At 37.8% G+C, this 9274-nt stretch overlaps 1 long non-coding RNA gene across 3 annotated transcripts; it reads left to right on the forward strand.

The window, feature by feature from the left end:
* The first annotated feature begins 251 nt into the window (after positions 1 to 251).
* On the forward strand, positions 252 to 8723 carry LOC106782901 (uncharacterized). Of its 3 annotated transcripts, none has more exons than XR_011434111.1 (4): positions 252 to 727; positions 1932 to 2090; positions 2799 to 2915; positions 3669 to 4409. It is a non-coding gene; the product is annotated as an uncharacterized lncRNA (long non-coding RNA). The 3 variants fall into 3 exon arrangements; XR_002805119.2 differs by lacking the exon at positions 3669 to 4409 and adding an exon at positions 8403 to 8723 and having other exon boundaries at positions 268 to 727; XR_011434110.1 differs by lacking the exon at positions 3669 to 4409 and adding an exon at positions 8415 to 8723 and having other exon boundaries at positions 268 to 727.
* Positions 8724 to 9274: the final 551 nt, after the last annotated feature.

Consider the following 9274-nt stretch of genomic DNA (forward strand, 5'->3'; position numbering starts at 1 on the left):
AGTTGTACTGGAGTCTTCAACTCAGAGATCTCACCCAGTACTAGACTTGACTAGATGATGTCAAGGTTATAGGCAGTCAGTGAACACATGAAGCAGAGAGAGCTCTGTGATGTCAAGGACAGCTTATAGGGTCCTGTTTTCCCCCATCGGGCATGTCTTTTCGGTTCAGAGTAAATGAGGTCTGTGGGTGCAATTTGTGGGGTTCCCCTTACTGTGGTGAGCCTTTCAGCTCTACTCCTTTATAGCCCAGAGTCGCACAGCTGAGCTGTCAAGCTCCAGGGAGCCATGCATCACTGACCCAAGCTTTTATTTACTCTGGGTAATCCTTAGTCAAAGCCATCTTTCCAAGGGCATTTTAGAGATAATGAATCTTTCTCCCAGCAAATCTTATTAGTTTCCTTACTTGAGAAAATCTGGTTGACAAGGAAATTAACTGTGTCGTCTGCCTTGCCCCCTTCCCAGGGTCATTCCATCTCCTACAGGGGAGGGAATGGATTGCTGGCCTGTTCCTTTAACTCCTTTCTCCCAGTGATATTTCAGAACCATTCTGAATTATTATTGAAGTAAAATGAGTTTTATGATCAGGAAATTTCCCACAGTTATAGCAGCCTAATAGAAGACATGGAAGAAGTTATGAAGAAGCAGGTCATCTTGGAAATAAGCTGACTTTCCTGAGGGGGAGTGAAGTGGAAGGTTTTTCAATTCTGAGAGAACTGACTGAAGAAATGTAAGGAAATTGGCTCTTCATTTACTCTTTAGCATATTGACTGCAGCTTGATTGACTGTGCAGTAGGTATTAGACAATTTTAGAATCGTTATATAAATCAGTATGTCTCTCACATTTAAAAATGTTTTCTTTTAAATTGATGAATGCTTGTCTTTCTTTTTAAGGAAAAATTCGATATCTGCATTCTGGGCAAACATATGGTATGCTTTAAAACTGTTAGCAAATAACCTATATAATTGGACAGCCCATTATCTTGATGATTATTATTAATTTCCACAGATACGGCATTTGACTAAAATGGTATTCACTCAAAGTAACTGACAAGTGTTAATTACTTAATGTGTTCATGTTCTTTATGGATAAGTTAAATATAGTTGAATATTTATGTGAGTACACACACACACATGCAGACCCTCCCAGGATTAATATAAAGTAAAAGGAAATATTTGTTGCCTGCTGAATGTGTATACAATAATGTCTACAAAATTCCCAACAAATGGGTATCAGTTTTCTTTTCAGAAATAATACTCTTAACCATAACATTTATCATGACTTTTGGACACATTTTTAGCATAAAAATTATTTTAGTCGTGAAGTTTTTTGCAGTTAAACTTTTGTGATAATTTTTCCAGCTTTATTGAGGTATAACTGACAAATAGAAATTGTATGTATTTAACGTATACCATGTGATTTTTCTTAAGACTGTTTTTTTTAGAGCAGCTTTAGGTTCACAGCAAAAGTGAAGGGAAGGTTCAGAGATTTCCCACATGCCCCCCTTCCCCACATATGTGTAGCCTCCACCATTGTTGACATCCTCCGCCAGAGTGGTACACTTGTTACAATTGATGAGCCTACAGCGATACATCAATATCATCCAATGTCTGTAGTTTACATTACAGTTCACTCTTGGTAATGTACATTCCACGAGTTTGGACAAAAGTGTTGTGACATGTATCCATCATTATGGTATCGTATGGAGAGTATTTTCATTGCTTTAAAAATCCTCTGTGCTCCATCTATTTACCCACCCCCCACCCCCACCCACTGGCAACCACTGATCTTCATACCTTTGCCTTTTCCAGAGTGTTATAGAGTTGGAATCACACAGTATGTATGCTTTTCAGATTGGCTTCTTTCACTTTGTAATATGCATTTAAGATAACTCTATGTCTTTTCATGGCTTAATACCTCATTTCGTTTTTAGTGATGAATAATGTTCCATTGTCTGGATGTGACACAGTTTATTAATCCATTTACTGAAAGGCATCTTGGTTGCTTCCAAGTTTTGGCGGTTATGAATAAAGCTGTGATAAACATCCATGAGCAGGTTTTCATGGTGGACATAAACTTTCAGTTTCTTTGGGTAAGTACCAAGAAGCGTAATTGTTGGATCATATAGTAAAAGTATGTTTAGTTTTAAGAAATTGGCAAATTGTCTTCCAAAGTGGCTGTCCCATTTTGCATTCCCTCAGGAAATGAATAAGACACCCCCCACCAGAGTGGTACATTTTTTACAATTGATGAGCCTACATTGATACATCATTATCATCCAAAGTCTATGGTTTACATTACAGTTCACTCTTGGAGTTGTACATTCTATGAGTTTGGACAAGAGTGTTGTGATGTGTATCCATCATTATGGTATCATACGGAGAATATTTTCTGTATGATACCATGTTGCTCCATATCCTCACCAGCATTTGATATTATCAAGAGTTCTGGATTTTGGCCATTTTAATAGGTCTGTAGAGTTCTTTTAATGTGCATTTCCTTGATGACACATGATGTGGAGCATCTTTTCATATGTTTATTAGCCACCTGTATCTTTGTTTTGCTAAGGTATCTGTTAAGGTCTTTCCCTATTTTTAATTGTGTTGTATGTTTATTATTGTTGAGTTTTAAGAGTTCTTTGCATATTATGGATAATTGTCCTTGATCAGATGTATCTTTTGCAAATATTTTCTCCTAGTCTGTGACTTGTCTTCTTGTTCTCTTGACTTTTGTAATAATTTGAATCCATTTCTTCTTGTGGAAAATAACACAATATCTTTTATTTTGTCTTCCCTGAAAGATGCCCTGAGGCACCCCCATATTGGGTCCTTGGATTGAAAGCAAAGAATTGAATAAATGGAAGAAAGACACATTCCCTCTTCCACTGTCTGAATCTACATTCATAATAGACTAGATGGTGAGTGTTATCAATTATTCTTCCCTTTCCTTCAATGGACTGGGATATTCTCTAGAATTATGCACCTGAAGAAAGTCAGCTCCCTGCCCTGGGTTAGATACAATCTATAGTCAAATAATATCTCAGGTGTATTTTCTTCTCACTTGGCAGGGTCCCCAAAGATGCCTAAATCTAATAGTCCTTCCTTGTGTTTGTCATATTTTCTCTAACTTAGGTAGAGGTTGGTATTCTGGGTCACTGAAGGAGGCTCTAGGGTGTCTAGAGTGAAAATAATGATGGTTTGTGATTAATCATTCCTCGCTCGTTAGAATCTGTAAAGAAAAGTGAAATCAGAAGTCCATCTTTAGCTTCAAACCCACAACATGAGCATCATACATGCCATTTTTGACTGAATGTACCATATAGGCCACTCTATGTCACATATAGATTCATGACTCTTAGACTGAATTGATTTTTATCTTTCAACCGGTCAACATTATAGTTTATAAAATATGATAGAAAATATGGAGCTTTTCCTCTGAGTCTCATGTGTTACACAACCCAGAGCTAAATAGGCAATAAATAGTCTAGGCTAACCGAATGGTGGGAAGTAAAGTTAAGGTGGGGTGGTACATCAGGGTGGTATAGCCTGTCCTGGGAAGAGGTTTCTTTAACATGAAGGATTCTAGAAGGAAAGATGAGGTTTAAACAGAAATCAAGCTGTTCCATCATCTATTCCAATGTAGTCTCTAGTTTTCTCTTGTTTTCTTTTAGGTCACTTTTGCTACAGAGTGAGTCTCTTTGAACTAAATCTGAGTTATAATTTGAAAAGCAGCCAGGTTTACCCTTTCCTCTGAGAATCTGATGAAAGACATGGATCCTCTACCCAGATAATACACATAAGCACAGAATTTTATGGATTAACATTTAAAGTCCATCCAAAGACCTCGTGAGTGATTCATGAAACATGTATTAAGAGTCCCTTGAGTGGGCCCTGATGGCCTAGTGGTTAAAGTTTGGTGCTCTCACCACTTCGCCAGCCTGGATTCTCTTCCCGGTCCAGAACCACAGCCCCGTCTATCAGTTGCTTATTAAAAACACTGGTAAATAATTTTGAGTTAGAAATCTTCTTGACTTCTTAAATGCTTTCTAATATTTTGTACCAACATAACCATCCTCATATTTCATGTTTTAAACTTTTTTCACATTGTGAAAGTATGACTAAGATCTTTTTTTTTTGAAATTGACATGATTGAGGGCAACTGTAATCTATACATGTGAGACTACAAATGCATCAACGGCAGCTCTTTTCATCTCATATGGGAGTAGCTCTGTAGTTCTTTAATTTATAGAGTCTGTGATTGGACTACGTGGCCTCTCACATGTTTGGATTTCTTGAATTCTTTATCTAAAAGAACTACTTCATAAATAACTGCCGATCCTTTCTCTGAGCTGTGTGATTATAAAAAGACATACCCACTAAAAAATCTGAATAAAAATGAAAGAGCTTGAAAAGGTGTTGGTTAATATATAATTATATAATAGTGTGGGGGTATGAGAATGGGGGAAAGTAGCTGTTCCTGTTATCTGTCGCTATGCAACAAGCCAACCTAAAACTAAGTGGCTTAAAACAACAATTTGCCGTCTCTCATGGTTCTTGGTTTGACTGCTCTCCACTAGGACTTCTCACTCGGAATCTCTCAAGGCGTTGCAGGCAGAAGGCAGGTGGCACTGTAGTCATCTGAAGGATAGACTGGGCTGACCACTGACGCTCTCTGTTGGCCAGTTGTTCAGCTGGAGTTGCCACCTGAGCATCCACATGAAGCCTTCCCATGTGGCAAGGGAGTCCTCACCGCATGGGTAGTTGGAATTCTTACATGGAGTCTAAGGGCTCGAAGGGAAAAGGTAGAAACTTCCAGAGCTTTTATAAAGGTCAGGCCCAGAACTGGAATAATGTCATTTTGCTCTAGATAAATCTAGCCATTAAGACCAACCCAGGTTCCATGGGGGAGAAATAAGACTCTATTCTTAGTGGGAGGAATAGCAAAAATGTAGTTTAATCTCTCTTAGTATCCACTGAGATAATTCCTGGAGATGAGCAGGCTTTCTGAGCTACGAGAGCAGGGATGTCTAATATGATATTCTAGATTGCTCACATTGCTGTGACATATCTCCCCCAATTTTTGTTAGTCTGCCACACATATATATAAAGTTTGTGGATAAAAGCATGAAAGTATTAAAAGAAAGCATAGCTTGTCCTATATTCACCACTCTGTTAATAAAAAAGGAGCAACATCCTCTTTAAAGATTATGTCTAGGGCATTGAGATAATGAGAAGCAGCCAAATGAACAATGGTACATGATGGAGTCAGAAGTCTATTTAAATCTTCATCATATAAAATCTTAATCACAATAAAAATATTTGAGAGGTCCTGAAGCAAAGATATCAGGTTGATCTTTTTCATGCCATTAGTTTCCAAACTTATTTCAGCATAGATTGAACATACTCTCTTTCTCTCTCTCCTGCTCCCTAACAACTCTCAATATCTAAAAGATCTGGTGTTTACTATATACACTTTGGAAAATGCTTCATACCAAAACAGGACAGAGAATGTGTTTAGTTGATGGGAAGGAAAATACCTTTGGATTATAGCTTTCAAGATACATTTAGGGGCCGGCCCAGTGGCGCAGTGGTCAAATTTTCATGTTCTGCCTTGGTAGCCCGAGATTCGCTGGTTCAGATCCCAGGTGCGTACCTACACATCGCTTGTCAAGCCATACTGTGGCAGGCGTCCCACATATAAAGTAGATGGAGATGGGCATGGATGTTAGCTCAGGGCCAGTCTTCTTCAGCCAAAAAGAGGAGGGTTGGCGGCAGATGTTAGCTCAGGGCTAATCTTCCTCAAAAATAAAAAAGATAGATTTAATAAAGGACCTAGAATCATTAATGAAATTTGTTTTGGAAGAGAGGGAAGGAAATTTTGTTACAAGTGATATTAGAAATTATTCAAGGGGCTGGCCCCGTGGCCGAGTGGTTAAGTTTGTGCACTCCACTGTGGCGGCCCAGGGTTTCGCCAGTTTGAGTCCTGGGCGTGGACATGGCACTGCTTGTCAGGCCACAGTGAGGTGGTGGCCCACATGCCACAACTAGAAGGACCTGCAACTAAGATATACAGTTATGTACCGGGGGGATTTGGGGAGATGAAGTAGAGAAAGAAAAAAAAAAAAAGATTGGCAACAGTTGTTAGCTCAGGTGCCAATCTTTAAAAAAAAAAAAAAGAAATTATTTAGGCCAAGAGTTTTCATAATATTTCAGCAGAATCCAAGGTGTTTCTGGAGCTGTTTCAGAGAAGACCTGGAGGGGCAGTGGGTAGACAAGCCAGTGAGAGTCTAATCTCTTAGCAAGAAACTTCCAAAGACTCTCGCTTTATACCTCTTCTCTGCGAGGAGCTGAATATTAGATTTGACTTGAAATAGTGATGCTGATTAAAAGATGGAGGAGCAGGAGCAGAAGGAGCGCAGGGGGAGGAGGGGAGAGTTCATACAAAGAATTAGCAACACAGAACAGAGATTCTCAAACTTTTAGACCAGGATGTTTCCGGTCATCTACATCATCTCTGAGGAGGGGGACTTCTGAGATTAGTAGAAAGTTAGGTTGTGCTCCTATTGTGTAAAACCTTGAATTCAGGATAAAAATTTTGTCATTACTCTTACAGATTTTGAAAATTCCGCAAATATCTCTTAGCAAAAAATAGAATTGCATTTTTAGGAAGATAGAGTGCTGGCAGTATGTGGTAAAACTGAGGAGAAAACTATTGCTACTGAGAAGGAAAATATTTGAAAAAATTTGACTCACTATTTATTTAAACAGTCCTAGCAAGAGGTGGTGAATTATGAGGACTCTTAATTCCACATCAATGGAAAGGCAAACAGAAAAAGGAATAGATTGCATGCATTGAAGTTCTTAAGAAATTTCCCTAATTTGGATGAACTTCATTCTTAATTCTGTATTCAAAATTTCTCATAACTGAATTTTAAGGTTTGATTGTAGCAATTTGTTTCAGTTACTGATAGCTATTTATGTATAAGCGTTATATCTCTAAGACAAGAGAATTTACAATTTTTATTTAAAAAATATTGGTGTTAAGATAAATTTCTACATCTTCTTCAATAATTTTGAGATGAAATCAGCCAGTGTTATTGGATAGTTCACTGAAGAAGGAAATTGATGGTGGTTTAGTACATTTAGTTGTGTAGACAAAGAACGTCATTACAAGACGCTATCTAAAACACACCACTTCAATTGTCAATGCCAGTTTTTGCAATTAAGCCAGTTCTTTAAGTCCTACTAGGACGGATTTATGTCTGCCCTATTTGCTATCATTTTCTCAGTGTCTGACACTTAATAGACACTCAAACAGTAGACACAGAATGATGTCTGTCACCTTGTAGGCACTCAAAGCTATTTGCAGAATACATATATGCTAATATGTGAAGCTCCTTATTTTCATGTAAGTATTTTATATAGTACACTATTACATTTTGAAATTTTGTAACTGTACTAAACCTTAATAATATAAGTTCTGTGAATAAATATGTTTGGATAAGACAAAAACATAACATTTTCTATAGAATGGAAAATGTTAAAATTGAAAATTACTTAGAAACTCTTCAAAGAAAATGTGGACGGACATATGATGCTGCAGAGGGTCAAGCCTCGTTGTCAGACAGCACATTCCTGTTCAGTCTAAATTAGTTCTTCCAATCAGACAACTGACGAGGCAATTTTTGCCATGCTTGAATTTTCCGCACAACCATAAAAAGGGTCTAATACGTAATTAGAAAGCCTGGAAGAAAATTTGCAAAGCCACATCTGTTTTCCTTTTACGTTTTTTGTCTATTCTTCCTCCTCTCAGCTGAAAAAAAAATTTTGATGTTGAATTTATGGATTAAATTTATGCATTTAAAATAAAATAATAATTTATCGTAAAGTAAGACTTTAAGACTCCCCAAATAATTACTCAAAATTGAGTGCAATTTGAATTTCTTTGAATGAATGCACATTTTCTAATATCAGACTATTACAATCACTGCAATTGAGTTTTGTAAGAAGAATCTATAACAGGGACTAAGGTAATTTCTCGCAATTTTGGCTACGTAGGATCTGATTGCAGAGCCTATCAGAAATTCTGATTAGCTGTTGTAGATGTGTTTGATTAATAAAAGTGATAAAGTCATCATTAGTTAATAAATAAATATATACAATAGTTTGTTTTGGAGGAAAATTCTCTTGCAAACACACGGGGAGCAGGGACCTCTGTCTCCTGGGTGGCAAAAATATTGGAGCCCGACGACCTCAATCTGGTTATAGGAATTAGGAGTTTTTCGATAGGGAGCGCTAGGAGGTAATTAATTTGCTTTTCCTTCAAGGTTTTTAAGTATCCAGCTTGATCTTTGTCCACCTGATTAACCAGTTAATTAAATTTTTATGTATGTCTTCTGACCGAGTTAATTTGCCAGGAGCATCCATTAACGGAGAGTAACAGAGGAGATTCCTTCTGAACGCTTGGTCCGAATCACTGCACCTCATCATCTGCTTCTACCAGAAGGAGCCCCTGCTTTTACCAACATATGAGCTGTTCTGGAAACAAATAAGCAGAAAGAGCAAACGGTAAAACTGGGAATGACTTACACTCCATAAGGTTCTACAGGAGCATCAAGACACTGAAAGGAGAAAGGGAAATGTTGGCAAAATTGACACAGTGCCTTTCAAGAGCGGAAGCACCTAAATGATCACTGAATAAACAAAATGATGAATGAATATATAAATGGCTTGTGGGCTATGCCTGCTTACTTTGTGGATATCATCCTCTAGCCAAAAACTCTGCTTTAATATTTTGTCTTAAAATTACAATACTCTTTAAAAAAGTCACCGGTTTTAAGACTTTAACAGCCCTTATCTTTTCGAGCTGTATGTTCTGTGTGGTTTAGGAAGCTGAACTTGAAGTGGCCATAGGACAGTGTTGATTAGATCAAGTGAGTCCCTTGGATGCATGAGAAAATGGGCGAAGAGGTCAGAGAAGAGGAAGGGACTAGAAATAAAAGGAATTTTAAAGTGTTTCTTAAGGTTAGGCCAACATTTTAGGAAGAGGCAGTGAATTTCCCCTCCACCTCATCCTCCACCTCCTTTCTCTTTTTCCACTCACTTCTCTCTTCTTCTCCTTTTTCTCCTTTCTAAACTTTGAGATCTTTATTTCCCAGGCTACAAATTCAAACTAAAATTATGTATTCTAACTTCAAGTATGTTTGAGTTAAACAAGGTTCAGCGAGGCCGGCCCGGTGGTGCAGGGGTTACGTTCGCTCATTCTGCTTCAGTGGTC

This window comes from Equus caballus, chromosome 30 (genome assembly GCF_041296265.1).
Source record: "Equus caballus isolate H_3958 breed thoroughbred chromosome 30, TB-T2T, whole genome shotgun sequence".
In the NCBI taxonomy this organism is placed as follows: Eukaryota; Metazoa; Chordata; class Mammalia; order Perissodactyla; family Equidae; genus Equus; species Equus caballus.